This window comes from Lucilia sericata, unplaced genomic scaffold, assembly GCF_015586225.1.
Source record: "Lucilia sericata isolate MDLA Ls3-8-SP2 unplaced genomic scaffold, ASM1558622v1 Contig000125F_arrow, whole genome shotgun sequence".
Lineage (NCBI taxonomy): Eukaryota > Metazoa > Arthropoda > Insecta > Diptera > Calliphoridae > Lucilia > Lucilia sericata.
Window position 1 is genome coordinate 761 of NW_023994157.1, and position 17,990 is coordinate 18,750.

The window sequence follows — 17,990 nt, forward strand, 5'->3', positions numbered from 1 at the left end:
ACGGAATATGATAACGTGCTATAGAGTATATCGACTTAGGTCATGTGAAACCAATTAAATATAACCCGAACACTCCTTTAAATACCCATTATTATTTACCCCATCAGCAAAACCTCCAACAGCAGCAATTTTAATGAGACCATAGCCTTTAAAAAAGAAACGGCTACATAAATAAAATACAGTCAAAAAGCTTAAAAGAAATTAAGCTTCTAAAATAAAAATGTGTGAAGTGTAAAAATAATCCTTACCTGAAATGTAAAAGGCCGTGGGTAACAACCAAAAAAATAAAATCGCAGTTTTTATTGAAAATGGTCCACTCATCAACATACATGTTGTTACAAACTTTAAGAACTCTATGTTCAAAAACACCGATTTTATTGAAATGAAATTCGAAAGGGGCGTAACAAAAAATAAGTAATTTCTATAAGTCAGAAAGTCCTTAAAAGGAACATACACAGAAAAAAACTGAAAATATGTTTCAATTATCAAAATAATTGTATCAAGCAAGTTTTGCACCTATCACCAAAATGATGATATCAATTATCAAATTTGTAAAAAAATTAAAAAAATACTTTTTTTTCCAAATAACGAATTAATCAGAACAATTAATATCAACAATTGAGACAAAATTTAAACTTGATTAATTCATTAAATCTCATTTTTATTAATTATACCCTACACCACTATAGTGGGAAGGGTATTATGCGTTTGTGCTGATGTTTGTAACGCATTAAAATATTAGTACTATACACAGAAAAAAATATGCACAATTTTTTTCTTAACAATCGTTTGCTTAAATTTAATTTCGATTTTTATAAATATTTTTATTTGGGTTTATAACGAATTTGTTTGATGTTCACACAGAAGGAAAATATTTTCTAACAAACACTTTATTGAAATAAATTTAACTTTCAGTAAATATTTTTACTGATTCAATAAATGTTTTTGTTTGAGTTTTATTTTTATGTCAGCATATGGAATACAACAATAAAACCAGTTTTGGAATGTACTAAAATGAATTGATATAATTCTTATTTGGTTTATAACATTTAATGTATAAGTGTTTCAGTTTTCACAGTACAAAATAATAGTTTCTAGAATTAGAAACGTTTTCTTAAAAATGTTGTAAGTATATATGTAATTTTTTTACTACTTTTAGTTTTAAATATTTTTTGTAAAATTTTTGTTAAAATTTAGTATATATTTTTTAACAAAATTTTTATAGATTCAATAAAAATTTTCTTATTATTATTGCCAAAATACAATAAATAATTTAATTGTTTCAGATAACATATTTGCTTGAATTTTAGTACAAATACTAATAACTTGTGTTATTGTTTCAGTAAAATAATTGTTTGGAAATGTTGCGATTATTTATCAATGTTTTTCGTAAATAGTATATTATTTTAATAAGAAAAATCCTGAAATTTTTTCAATAAAGAATTTACGAATTTGAGTACTTGATTTTACGAATTTCGTGATAGGTCCTATTTTAGTAAAAAAATACTTGGCTTTATGAATTTTTTGTTTGATTTTGAATTCCATTTTTTTCTGTGTACCCACCTTAAAGTATACCGATCGACTCAGAATCACTTTCTGAGCTCATAATTGCTTTTGAGCTCATAATTATGTATAATATAAATGTATCTCGATGAAAGTTCGCACCATTAAGTTTTATACAAGCCTTGATTACCTTGCCGAATTTCGAAATGATCGGACTTCATTTGACCCTAGCCCCCTCCTGTCACTTCAAGTCACTTTGAATATCCGCAATTCATTTATTAGCACTGTTATTGCAATGAAATTTAGCACAGACAAATATTATATAAATACAAATCTATCCAGCCCATTTATCGGGATCAATAAATTGCTTAAATAAATCGGAATCCAAGTAATATTCAAGATAAATGCTTTATTATGAAAAATAAATCACAGTTAATATTCATAACTGGTGTAGGGTATCATATGGTCGGCCAAGCCCGACTATACTTTCTTATTTGTTTATTAATCAAATTAATTAGTTTGGTAGAAAATTTATTAGAATCCAATTAATTTGATGATTAAAACAATTAAACTATTAATTGATTACTCACAATGTTAAAGGAATACTTGACCTTTAACAACACAGAAAAAACTAAATATATGTTTCAATTATCAAAATAATTGTATCAAGCAAGTTTTGCACCTATCACCAAAATGATGATATTAATTATCAAATTTGTAAAAAATTAAAAAAATACTTTTTTTCCAAATAACGAATTAATCAGAACAATTAATATGAATAATTGAGACAAAATTTTAAATTGATTAATTCATTAATTGTATAAATTAAATATTTAATAAAAATAAAATCTAATTTTTATTAATTTATTAATCAAATGAATTAGTTTGTTTGGTAGAAAATGTATTAAAAACCAATTAAGTTGATGATTAAAACAATCAAATTATTAATTGATTACTCACAATGTTAAAGGAATGCTTGACCTTTAACAATGCGTTGAGCATTTACAAAAAGTATCACTTTGTTATCAAATTTGAACATATAAAGTGTTTTATAAATTGTCAGGAAACTTGAATATTATATGCCTAAAATCGTATTGACTATTTAAGAATTATAAACATTGTTAGCATAAGAAATCAAAATAAAATATTTATAAAAAAACTAAAATAGAAAAGTTGGCCAGAAAATTTTTTTCAATCAATTAAAAATTAATTGAATCAATTAAAAATTTTATCAAATTTGTAAACTTCTGTTTTAAACAACGAGATAATTGAGACAAATAAAAAATTGTTCAAATTAAAATTAAAGAAAGAGGAAAACATGTTAATTGAAAATAAACTACCGATAATTTTTTCTGTGTAATAACGTGACCAGATGGTTTTGGAATAAAAGCGGAATTTGAATGAAAATATATTGAAAAAAGCGGGATTTTGAAAATTGTCATTCATTAAATCTGGATTTAATAAAACTAAATATCAAATTAAGAAAAAACATTATACTCGACTAAGACGAATCTTATATATGTACATTAGGGTGGCCCCGTTTGTTTGGAAGAGAAATAAGGTGTCAATCTTCCCAACTAAAATTAAAGTTTAATTGATTATAAAATACCATTTCTCAAAATTTATAAAAAATAATACAAAAAGTCCTTTTTTGAGATTTTTATGATTTTTTTCATAATGTTGCACAGAAAATATATAAATAAATACAAAAAATATTGAAAATTCCGTTAAAATATTCTTAATAAATCTTTATGAATAGATGTCGTAAAAGATATTAGTGAGAATGATATACTCGTATCCATGTTTGTAATTCTGGAATAAAATTTCAAGAATTATTTTGAATTTATCTTTTTTTAAAAACCGTTCCAAAAAAATTACTAAAAATTTGGTAAAATGAGGGTTAAGAAAGTCCCAAATTTTATATTATTATTTTTGTTTTCTGAGTTGATTGTTAGGTTCTCAAAAAAGGTGCAAACACCTCAAAATCAATACTAATTTTCAAATATTTTGCAAGCACTTCATAGTGTACTACTGAAGAATAATGCATGTAGCATCATCTTTAATCAAAATTTTGACGCATAGGAAAAAATAAAAACTGAATTTCGATTAACAAAGGTAAGGCAAACAAGACACAAAAACCTGATATTATAAAAAATTCGAATGCCAGGTTCAAAATTTTGAGTAGCAATCCTTCCTTCGACTTTAAAATTTTTTTTTGGTCTGTGTTATTAAAAAATAAGTATAAATTAAAATTTTTATACAGCATTTTTCGTATGTTCCTCTAGAATTCTGTCTAAAATCTGAGCAAACATAGTGTATAAGAAATATGAAATATTAGTTAAAAAAAAAAAAAAAATAATAAAACAAATCAGAATGGGATCACAAATGAAACTAGGTACTTATTTTTCCTGATTGTTAAATATAAGTGTGTTCTGACGGATAAGTGAGGATAAATTAAATTCTCCAGTAGCTCGGGACTTAAAATACTGGTAATAAATTGGATTGATATTTTTCTTGTAGCTCAACAAAAAAGCACAGCTTTATAAGTTAAAAGCCATGGTTCCACAAAGTTAATGTTCACTTGTGACTTAAAATAATATATTTTTTTTAGATAATAACTTCGAAAATCAACTTGGAAATTTGTTATTCAAAAAGTGGATGTCTATTTTTACCCACATTTTTAAAAGTTTTTAAAAACTATTTCTTTCGAATCTCTATTTTCTAAAAAAATGTCTTAATTTAAAGTTTAAATTTTAAACTTTTAAATAGTATATCCAAAAAAAGCGGGATTTGTTATTAAAAAGCGGGATTTGTTATTAAAAAGCGGGATTGAAATCTAAGTCGGGATCAGCCTTTTTTTGTTTTTTGGGGTAAGTGGTGTCGCCTGGATAAGCTCTGATCAACATCTCTTAAAAGAATGAACCAACCTGTGCAAAAAAATATTTAATTCTCAAAATATTCTTTTATTTATTGTATTAAAGAAAGAATATTAATACTCTTTGCAACATGAAGATGAAGAATTTATTTGTCATTTATGCGACAATAATGTTTTTTTTTAACTGAGCTTAATGAAATTAAAATTTAATTGAAGAAATTGGATTAGTTGTCTGTTTTACAAGATACCATGAATTTCATGTCTAAACAATATGACGAGATTTTGAAAGGTGTTGCTGAAAACAAAAAAAAGGAAAATAAAAATTAAAGTCTGAAGTTCAAACTTGTTAAATTTCTTAATGATCAACGAATGAAATACGACTGTTTAGTTAGTGGAGTTGAGGCAAGTTCACCTGAAACGGTTGTTAAACTAACAAGTGATGTTGGTTTGCAACTGGATGCTAATACCATTGATGATGCATACTTTATTAAAAGAAGAAACAATAATCTAAAGAAAAACAAATATTAGTTGTTGAATGCAACTCTAAAAAAGGGAAAGAGAAGTTTATGTCCAATTTTGTTTATAAGTACCAATTTTGAAGCAGAAGGAGTCAGCTGTTTTTGTTAATGACTTTTTGAGTAGAGAGACACTTGACTTATTAAATCATGCCTAAACATTGAAAAACGTTGGATATCGTTCTGTGTATGCTGTGGTGGTAAAATATTTGTAAAGAGAAATGAATTTTCTTCATTCAAAATGAAGAAGATGTTGATAAGCTGTTACTTGAAGCAACATCCAATTGCTCTAGAATCCGAAAATCCCGTGGTGCTTGTAAAGAACGTGAAGCTGCTGATGAAGATAATGATTATTTATCTACTTAATACAGTATTTATAATTGAAGGGCTTATTGCAGTAACTCGATATACCACAAAAATAACATTTTGAGTAAATCGACATTAAAGTTTAAAAAATTCTCAAAAAAATTGTTTATTTAAATTTGTACTTTAAACACGCTTAATAATCATATAAGGTCGATAACTATTTTATGGCAATAGATGGATATCGTAAATAAAGTGGAAACCACTGTTTTAGCAAAAAATTGTGCCTTATCAAGTTATTGCCTAACAATAATTGAAAATTTTTCATTTTCAAAAAACAAGTTCTATTACATTTTCAAAGTGGGTTATCATGTTCTTGCACCAAAAAAATATATACATTTTATTTTCAATATGAAATTTATGAAGTTTAAAATATAATTTTTGTTTCTTTTTCATAAATTTGGCTAAATTTGGCAAAAAATATTTTAAATATAATGACAAAACACATTGGTTTGGGTTTTGCACTGAATATTCAGATTAAAATTTTATATAATCTTGCGTTTATTCAGCATAGTTGATTTTCTGCTTCTTGGTCATCATTTTAAACATCTGAACCAATTTCGATGCATGTTGCGTCAGAAATCTTGCACGGTTTTTAGAAATTTCAAGTCCATTGTTCAAAAAAGGTTTCGATATGCACTTTATATAACAGACTTTATAATATTATGATTTTGTATAAGCTGATGATTGTGGCATGTTTTACAAAGATTATAGGATATGCTGCAATGTCTTTGGTAATTTGGTATGATAAATATGATTTTATCCCGAAATAGAAATCAATTTATAAACAAAATTTATTGATGTTTTACAATCAAACATTTTCAAACAGCAAGAACTTGGTAAGCAACATAATTATAAAATAAATTATTTTTGTGCAGTAACATGGTAAGCAACTTTAATTTCAAAAAATTATATTATATCTCTCGAGATTTTGACCAATAAAATTTTTTCTTAGTATAATGATACTTTTTTACCTTGTTTTATCCTAACAACATCAAAAATTATCAATTCTGACATTAGATATGGTTCCTAGCAACTCAAAAAGCACATAAAATCGAATCGTGATGATTGGTGGCTTATCGAGTTACTGTAATAAGCCCTTCAATTTTTATGATTAATTTAGTTTAAATTTTGTTTTTTTTTTTTCATTCAATGAACAATCAATATTTTATAAATTTTAAATCATTTGAAAATAATTTCTTTGAACGCTAGAAGCATATCATCAATTGATAATTTAAAACTTTAATTGCTAGATTACCGCGACTACCTAATATTATTGCTGTACAAGGAACATGGTTCAAAAAGGATTTGGTACAATTATATAATATTCCAGGTTTTAATAGTGCACAGAGAAAACAGATTCGTTGTGATAACCGAATTTGTTGCCAATCGAATTTGGTCGGTTGCAACAACTATACTAAAATTCGATTAGAATAGCAGAATATATGGTAGAAGCAATGTTCTCTTGCTGAATTATTGGTACACACAACTGAATAAAAAATTCGAATTCGGTGTTAGTAACCGAAACTATTGGTTGGATTAAATAATAATAACTAACTTTATTTTTGTTTTTGGTTTTAAAATAGCTTTTATTAATTATTTTATTTATCAAAATACATAGAATAAAATGGTCATAGGCTGATAAGAACACAAAATTTTTTCCATGAGATTATTGATCATTTATATATTTATGAGATATACATATCTATGTATCATACACCAATCGGTCAGAACAGGTCAGAGAACCCTGAGTTATACCTTTCTAAAGGATTGAGCCATGCTGAATCAAAATTTTCTACATCACATCTGGGATTTGAGATATGGTTTCCTGGAGTTTGGAAACACCATTTTTGCCCTTTTTTGAGAGATTATAACAGCGCCAAGTCAATCTTATTTATAAAATGTTGTACACCATCTGATACCTTGTAATGTATTTAAGCCACATATTAAGGACATTTGATGCACAATATTGGAAACTTAAAAGGACAATGTAGCAAATTGAATACATACATGTATGTACATTAGAGTGCTCCAAAAAAACGAAGTTGCGAATTTTGCCCGTCCCCCCCCTCTAGAATTGTTCTATGGGTTGTAAAACTATGTCATACAAAAAATTAGGCTGATAGGATAACGTTAACAGGTGCCGCAACGGCACTAAAGTTTCCAAGTGCATTTACAAGGGGAAAAAATCGATTTTTTTCAGTTTTTGCTAAAATTTTGCCACTTAATAATAAACTTTACAATGTATTGTGATGGAATCGCAATGTACACATAAAAAGCTTTTCGGAAAGATATAAAACATAAATATTGGTTGAAAACTTTCAGAGTTATTGCAAATTCCCCAGACCATTAACGTGTCTCACAGCACATGAATTCGAAATGTGACAAAAAAATTAACATTTTTTAGGAAATATTGTAAAAAAACATTTTGTTACTTAAAATATATCTATAATAACTAGAATGTTAGCTTTTGTCTTTATACGATAACGCAAACTTGTTCTCAGCTATGGTTAAAAAAGTTTGAATTTTTCAACGGTCGTTTCAAATCTCCAATTTCAGTTTTTTTGAAACTTTGTTAAACAAATTTTAAAATTTTTAGAAGATCTCATGGGAATTTATGGACAATAGATAAGGGAATAAAACGGTAAAAAAATTAGATCAATAATTCTTACAGTTTAGCTGTACCTGCGATTTGAACTCGGCGGATTTCGGGAAAATCGCATTTTTTTGTAATATATTAGAGAATACGTATTAATTTTTTACTGTTGTACATTTTAAACAAAGTATTTTCAGAGTATTATAGACCAGATAATATAAAATATATATTCCAAGTTTTATTCAATTCGGACATTCTTAACCCATAAAATGTGGAGTTCAAAGGTCAAATTTTGCTATATTTGGGAATTCTCAGTGTACCATATCGAAATATTATGTATTTGTCGGTCATATTTAATAAAGATGACTTGAATTTTTAGTATAAAGTCTTATGTTTAAAATAGCAGCGAAAAAAAGTAAAATTAACCCTTTAAAACACATGGGAAAAATTTAACCCCGAAGATCAAAAAATCGTAAAAACACTATCCATTTGAATAATGCTCTATATAATTAGAGGAATAACATAAATAAAACAAAAAAATATATATTAGGTATAAAAACTTATGAATTAACCCTTTTTGAACCTATAAAGTTTGTATTTTTAGACATATTATGTCGAAAATGGTCCGAAAAAATGGACTACATAAATTATCAGTTTTAAAAACAAAATTTTTCTTTTAAAAATGTACACCTATAGTTTACTCCATAGTCGAAAAGGGTTAAAGTATAATTTTTTATACTTAATATATACGTTTTTGTTATATTTCTGCTATTTCTCTAATTATATAGAGCTTTATTCAAATGGATAGTGCTTTTTAAAATTTTTGAACTTTGGTGTTAAATTGTTCCCAAGTGCCTTAAAGTGTTAATTTACCTTTTTTTCACTCTATTTTAAATATCGGACTTTATACGATAAATTCCAGTAATTTTTGGTAAATATGGCCAACAAATAAATAATATTTTAATATGGTGCACTGAGAATTCCCAAATATAGCAAAATTTAACCATTGAACTCCACATTTTATGGGTTAAGAATGTCCGATTTGAATAAAACTTGGAATATATATTTTATATTATCTGGTCTATAATACTCTGAAAATACTTTGTTTAAAATGTACAACAGTAAAAAATTAATACGTATTCTCTAATATATTACAAAAAAATGCGATTTTCCCGAAATCCGCCGAGTTCAAATCGCAGGTACAGCTAAACTGTAAGAATTATTGATCTAATTTTTTACCGTTTTATTCCCTTATCTATTGTCCATAAATTCCCATGAGATCCTCTAAAAATTTTAAAATTTGTTTAACAAAGTTTCAAAAAAACTGAAATTGGAGATTTGAAACGGCCGTTGAAAAAATCAAACTTTTTTGACCATAGCTGAGAACAAGTTTGCGTTATCATATAAGGACAAAAGCTAGTATTCAAGTAATTTTTAGTATATTTTAAGTAACAAAATGGACATATTGTAATGTCCTAAAAAATTTTAATTTTTTTGTCACATTTCGAATTCATGTGCTGTGAGACACGTTAATGGCCTGGGGAATTTGCAATAACTTTAAAAATTTTCAACCAATTTTTGTGTCTTATATCTTTCTGAAATGCTTATTCTGTGCACATTACGATTCCTTTACAATAAAGTGCAAAGTTTATTATTAAGTTGCAAAATTTGAGCAAAAACTGAAAAAAATCGATTTTTTCCCCTTGTAAATGCACTTGGAAACTTCTGAGCCGTTGCGGCACCTGTTAACGTTATCCTATCAGCCTAATTTTTTGCATGACATAGTTTTACAACCCATAGAACAATTCCAGAGGGGGGGACGGCCTGTCGGATAAATTTTTTTTTTCCTTCATACAAGCTTGGAGCACTCTAATGTACATATGTATGTAATTATAATTAATTATTATATACATACATATGTATGTAAATACATAAACATTACTGTTCATTTATTAACATACATACATATGTACATGGAAATCATAAGATATCTTCTTAGTACTTACCATTAACGTCAAGATGCTGAGATAAAAACGTTTGGATCCATTTCCTAATTTTTCGTTTCTTTCGAATTATTATACCCTCCACCACCATCAGTGGTGATAGAGGGTATATATAAGTTTGTCATTCCGTGTGTAACACCTAGAAATATTCACCTGAGACCTAACAAAGTATATATATTCTTGATCCTTATGAAATTCTGAGTCGATTTAGCTATGTCCGTCTGTCTGTCTGTCTGGTTAAAACATGCTCACGTTAAAACTATGCAAAAGAAATCAGCCAAATTCACTAAGAATATTCATTATTGTCCTAAGCAGTTTGGTATTGAAAATCAGCAAAATCGGTTCACAATGTAAAATGTTATGAGTAAAAATTTCAGACTACCTCGAAAAAAATTACGGTTTTTTCATAATTCTTTTGAAGTTTTCTCGGAAACTACCAAAGATATTTCGATGAATTTTGTCACACATTATTTTTTCAGGGCAGTAATCAGTTATGTTCAAAATCTTTACAATCCATCCAATATTTCCCATAGCCCCCATACAAAGGTATATATTCCCGGAAATTAGTTTATCGTTAATAACTCCCTCAAATATATCGGTATCAACACAAAATTTTGTACATGCAAATATAATATGAACAGAAATCATACTATCAACGCAGATCTCAGTCGGTCCACAATTGGTCATAGCTCTCATATAAGGTCCACTTCCGAAAATCACCTAAACGCACATATTTCTTTGATGAGTAAAGCTATTGTGATAAAAGTCGAGTTAAATATGTTTTGTATACATACAAATCATTCTACCAAATTTTTTACGGATCGGTCCATTATTGGTCATAGCTCCCATATAAGGCCCACTTCCGAAAATCATTTAAAAGCTCATATATCATTGTCAAACAAAGCTATCTTGATAAAATTCGACACAAATATGTTTAGTCTAAATATGAATCACTCTAAGAAATTTTTTCCGGATAGGCCAATAATTGGTCATAGCTCCCATATAAGGTCTACTTCCGAAAATCACTTAAACGCATATACTTCAATGAATTATAAAGCTATTGGGATAAAATTCGACACAAATATGTTTTGTATACATACAAATCATTTTACAATTTTTTTTACGGATCGGTCCATTATTGGTCATAGCTCCCATATAAGGCCCACTTCCGAAAATCACTTAAACGCATATATTTCATTGAATTCTAAAGCTATCGTGATAAAATTCGACATAAATAGATTTTGTCTAAATATGAATTGCTCTACTAAATTTTTTCCGAATAGGCCCATAATTGGTCATAGCTCCCATATAAGGTCCACTTCCGAAAATCACTTAAACGCATATATTTCATTGAATTCTAAAGTTATCGGGATGAAATTCGACAAAAATATGTTTTGTGTACATTAAAATCATTCCACCAAATTTTTTACGGATCGGTTCATTATTGGTCATAGCTCCCATATAAGGCCCACTTCCGAAAATCACTTAAAAGCACATATTTCATTGTCAAATAAAGCTATCTTGAAAAAATTCGACACAAATATGTTTTGTCTTTATATGAGTCACTCTACGAAATTTTTTCCGGATAGGCTCATAATAGGTCATAGCCCCCATATAAGGTCCACTTCCGAAAATCAATTAAACGAATATATTTCATTAAATTCTAAAGCTATAAGGATAAAATTCGACTTGAATATGTAATGTGTACATATAAATCATTCTACCACTTTTTCCCCGGATCGGTCCATTATTGGACCGATCCGGGTCCATTGTTAAATAAAGTTATCTTGATAAAATTCGACACAAATATGTATTGTCTTTATATGAATCACTCTACAAAATTTTTTCCGGATAGACTCCCATAGAGGGTCCACATACGAAAATCATATTTATATATTTCTTTGAATAATAAGGCTATCGGGATGAAGTACGACTTGAATATGTTTTGTGAGCATATAAATCATTCTACCAAATTTTTTCCGGATTGATCCATATATTGTAGTAGCTCCTATATAAGGTCCACTTCAAAAAAATCACTTAAACGCACATATTTCATTATCAAATAAAGGTATCTTGATAAAATTCGACACAAATATGTTTTGTGTAAGGTCATAGCTCCTATACATATAAAGTCCACTTCCGAAAATCACCTAAACGCAAATATTTTATTAATTAATAAATCTATTGTAGTAATCATTATACTAAATCATTATACTAAATTTTTTCTTTATCGGTTGATAATTGGTCACAACTCCCATATAAGGTCCATTTCCGAAAATTACTCAAATGCACTTGATAATCAAAGTAATCGGGATAAAATTCGACATAAATGTTTATTTTGTATACATAAATCATTCTACGGATTTTTTTCTTCCGGATCGGTCCATAGGTTGTCTTAGCTCCCATATAAGGTATACTTCTGAAAATCACTTAATATCACTTAATTCGTAATTAAATGATTATATCCGGATAAAATTCAAAATGAGTATGTTCTGTGTACAGATATATCATTATATTAAAATGTTTTCAAACTGGCCTATTAATATACATACATATTTCTCGACATAATTAAAATTAGTTTGACATATGCATAAATGTTAGTACCCTCAATAAGGAAACAAAAATTTCGCCAAGTTATCTAAAAATTTGATAGTTAAATGGGTCTCAATGAAAAGTAGCTTGCTGGTGGAGGGTATTTAAGATTCGGCAGAGCCGAATATAGCACTCTAACTTGTTTTTTAATAATAATTTTAATTTATTTTTTCAATGTCAAAAAAAGCTACTATTTATTCAGTTGGGATTTATAAAATTTGATTGCAAACACCAATATTTGGATTTCACTTATAAATTTGCTGAATTATTACCATTACATCTACCGAATTTATCCAAAAGTTTTGATAAACGTATGTTTCGTTTATGATAACTACTTAAATATTTATTGGAACTTCAATTCTATTACAATTATATTTTTATAGGTCTAGCTATAGAAAAACTGTTATGATGTAAGACTTTTAATAGTTAACACCAAATTTTTGTTAATGTTATTAAATTTCTGTAATTACCACCGATTTCCAACAAATCTTTTTTCTGTGTGTGTCCACTGTTGTAGACGAGATGGATTTGGAGGCACTTCAGTTTTTATACAAATGAAACTAAAATACAAAGTGGAAATATGTGAGAGTAAATCTTATATCAATATGGTTGTTTTATCGTTAAACAATAAACTTAATGGCAAACCTATTCAATTTATATAATTTTATAGGTCGCCTAAATGCAATATACCCAGTTTTTTGATGTTTCTGGAAAACTTATTAAATTTGTATGGTCAAAATCCTTGTATTTTTGCTGGTGACTCAAATATTGATTTAATGGAAACTCATTCGTCTTTAATTATGATTTTAATAACACGTCCTCAAAGCGGATCATCCATAGATCATATTTACAGCAATATGCATAATTGTTTATCATTCGATTCTGTCGTGTGTAAAATATCAGACCATAATGTAATTTCTGTTAGTCTTAAACTTGATCAACCAAACCAAAGAATTACTTAAAATGTTAAATTGTGTTGTGACTATGATCGTGCAATATATTTGCAGTCAATATTAGACATCAAGTCGAACATTGGACAAAGTGCAACAGACCATTTTAATTCCTTAAGAACGCTGAGTCAGCATAATAATTTTCTCTATTTTAATTACACATCCTATGATGAAGTTTACAATATCATAGCACATTTGAAAATTAATAAAAGTGCAGGTCATGATAACATGTTTCAATAATATGATTAATAAATGTATTTAAAAATCCACAAAATAAAACTGATTCCTAAGGAAATAAATGCGTCTACAGTAAACTTATATACACCAGTTGATTATTAATATGGGTTTAGAACAGGGTTTCAAAAAACTGCTAATTGCAGTCGCAAATTACTAAATATTTGACTAAATTTAGTACCATGCTTAAAAAATAGTAACTCGTTAAAATTTCCCCTTACAAGCTAACTGAAGTCAGTCAACCGTGTCAACACATTGCTGCAATAACTTGCAAGTGGTTTTGTTTTTCTTCAGCAGCCACACACACACAAGCAGCGGCCATGTTAAGTTTTTCAACTCAGCCGAACTGAACACAACGACTGAACAGTAAAAACAGTTTTGCGTGTGCTGCTTACGTATTGCTTAGTTCTTGGTTTCGTTTTCTTACTAAGGGACGTAAAAAAAACTGATAGTTTGACTGGTTAGTACAAATCAAGCCGACTGAACAATAAAACTTGATGGGTTGTTTGTTCAGTAAGACTTTGTTATTGTATGCAATTTGTTTTAGTATATTGTATGTTTTTGTGTTTAAAGTTGACAAAAGTAAACAAAGTAATTGATAATTATTGCTAATAAAAATTGTTAATTAATTTAAAATTTATAAAATTATAAATTACTATACTTATAAATTTAGATATTTTCTTTAAATAAAAATTTATTTAAATTTAAGCATTTTGATGATTTTTTAGTGAGATATTGTTATTGTATGTATGTATGTATATTAGGGTGGGTCGAAAATAGGCTTTTCGCTCGGATCAACATCTAATAGTGAAATTATGTTGTATTTTAACGTCAAATGGAAGACTGTAAAATATTATTCAATTATTTTGAGGGTAAGAGCCCGCGCATCGCCGCCAAAGTTTGTAAATGCGTTTATATGGGAAAAATGGCACTTTTTGGAGTTTTTTCTCAAAATGATGCTTTAAGTATTAATTATTGCACCATTTTATAGCAAAATCGTAATGTCTACAAAATTGTCTTTCTAAACTTTAGAAATGGCTGTGGGACGGAGGATGCAGTTGTTAGTGTTGTTGATTTTATTTGTAAAGGACTTGATGAAGGATATAGTGGTGTAGCAGGTGTCTTTTTGATCTAACAAAAGCTTTTGATCTAATAGATTATAATATTTTATTAAACTTCGAAATTTGTGGATGAGGATTGGATTTGTCGAAAAGTTACTCGACTAATCGAAAACAATTTGTACAACTCAACAATAAGAAAAGTTTTTATGGTGATGTGAAATATGGTGTTTCCAGGGAAGTGTACTTGGTCTATTAATCTTCAGTATTTACATAAATGATATACAAAATCTTGACCTTTTTGGGAAACTGTTTATTTATGAGGATGATATTTGTATGCTTTATCCTTACAAACATGAAATAGCTGCAATAGTTTATATTGAGAGAGATGCTTCATTAATATCTGAATTTAAAAGAACCAACACGCTTTACTTGAATGCTAGTAAAACTAGTTTAATGCGATTTCAGCCACATTATGATCAAATTAAAGTTAGTGTTTATGTTAATAGTAAAAAAGTAAATGAGGTCAATTCTATTAAATACTTGGGTATTCAAATTCAAAGCAATCTTGCCTGGAACCAAAATATTCAAATTTTAAAGTCAAAAACAGCTAAAGCAATGGGGTTGTTGTAAAAATTTTAAAATTGAAACAAAATTTTTAATATACAATTCATTAATTCAAAGTAATATGAATTACTTAGCAATTTTATACGGATGTAAGAAAAGTACCGAGTTAAAAACTTTACAACGCATAACGGGTCCTTATCAAATTCTGAGTCGATTTAGCTATGTCCGACTGTCCGTCCGTCTATCTGTCTGTGTAAAACACGCTCACGTAAAAACGATGCTAAATAAATTAATAAAATTCGTCCAAAAGATTCACTATTATCCTAGGCAGTTTGGTATTGAAAATGAGCAAAATCGGTTTGCATCGGAAAGAGTTATGAATCAATATTAAAAAGAACCCCGAAAAAATTAAGATTTTTTAACACATTCTAATACAATTTTCACAAAAACTATGCGATATAATTTCATAAAAATCATCACACACTTGTTTCTATATAAAAGCTTATTACATTATTCAATTCAGAATATATTTTCCTCACAAATTTTAATATCTTTATCTTTATTTTTTAATATAATATAAACATTTTACAAAAATTTTTCATGAAATGAATACGTAATCCAAATGCGAAAACAAAATACATGTAAAATGTTGTTGCAGAACTGCCACCATCTTATCTGAATTCGCTTTGGATACAAATTTTGACAGGAATATAGCTTTTATTTACAGAAATGTTACTGTAAAAACATTTTAACTGTTTATAATTAATTGTAATTTTTTGTAGTAAAATGAATTAAGTGTAAAAAAATTTGAACAACAGTACCCTGCCAGCAATTTTGTAGTCGACTACGAGAAAAATTCACTTCTAGTTTACTTTTACGGACTGACTATAAGCTAACTACAATGTAATGCAGAGCTGTCCCGAAATTTTGTATTTGGCAACGTAAAGAACCGACTTTTAAATACTAACTACATTACTAATGTAATGCAGAATTATCTGGAGAGAATTAATTGTATTTCAACATGTTTTCTCTTGTTTCTCTATTATTATGATTTTATTTGTTAACTTTAGTAGACTGACTATAAACGAACAACAATGTAATGCAGAAATGTTCCAAAATTTGGTATTTATTAACGTAAACAACCGACTTTTAAAGACTAGGTACAAGCTAACTATCATATAATGCGGGAGTACCCCAAAATTATCTGGAGAGCATTTTGTTTCGACATGTTTTCTCATGTTTCTTTATTATTTGGAATTTTGTTTTACATTTTTGTCATTTTCTTGTATACGTTGTGAAATTAGAGTCAGTAAATTGGAAAAATTAATTATAAAAGCTTAAATATTTCAAAACTCGGTCCCTAAATTCTGCTGATTAATACTGTAAATATAATACATCAACAGTTAACATTACACATAACATTTTAAAATTTATTTTAGATTTGGATCAATGGGAATCATGGAAATAATGAACAAATCATTCATAATATTATGGATACCGGTGTCATTATTAGTTTCCCTGCAGAAAACTGATGTCTATTAATTTTAACGAACTAATATCATAACTTGGTTTTAACGCGAAATGTAATTTAGATAACTAGTAGTTAAATTTTAAATATATTAAATAAAATGTTATTAATTAATACAGTAGGGAATACAAAAGAAAACTATTACTTGACTTTTCTGAAACTTACTTTAAGTTAGTTAATAAAGAGTTACCTTTAAGCTAATTTTTTAGTAATTAACTTTAAGCTAGTTGAAAAGTCATGCAGAGTCGGACTCTACATGACTACTGCGTAGGACATCGCCATGTTAAAATAGTCAGTTGGCTCCATTAAGAATAATCCAAGAATCAACCATAACTAGTTCATGAAAAAGTCGGCTTTTAATGCATTTAAAGTTAGTTGAGTTGCTGGCAGGGTAGGTACACATATCTAAATTTCCTTAAAGATTTCACACACATGCATACCTGATAGTTATTAAATATATATAAAGCATATTTTAAGGCGCTATAAAATATTATAGAAAATCGTGTTTATAATGCTGGGAAAAAGTTGTAACAGATTTAAAATATTTAACTCTTTGCTTGTTCTATTAGAAAAGATGAGAAAACCTATTTCTACAAATATATGATTAGCTTAAAGGTTATTGATATAAAAGTAGCTGGTGGAGGGTATTTAAGATTCGGCTGAGCCGAATATAGCACTCTAACTTGTTTTATTTAAAACTAGAGTGAAAAGTCACTTATTTCAAAATATATCTGAACTTCTAATGTGATATCACTGATCTCAAGGTTTATTGTTATAAAATTAAAAAATCTTATCAAATAAGTTTTATTTATTTAGTATTCTGTAAATATTTTTGCCAACCTGCCTCTATAATGCCTTATAGGCGCAGAGATTCTATTTATACCCTACACCACCCAGGGACGAAGCCTATTGAAAATGGTTAACATAGGTTCATTATTTCACCTAGCCCCCATACAACTGAACCCCCGAATAGGGCTTTTAAACTTTGTAATCAAACTACAGGTCGCAATTTTGGAGATAATTCAATGAAATTTGGCACATGATCTTTTATAGTACCGTAGACAAAGTCTATTGAAAATGGTTAACATCGGTCCATTATTTCACCTAGCCCCCATACGACTGAACCCCTCGAATAGGGCTTTTAACTTTGTAATCAAACTACAGACAATTTTGGAGATAATTCAATGAAATTTGGCCCATGATCAT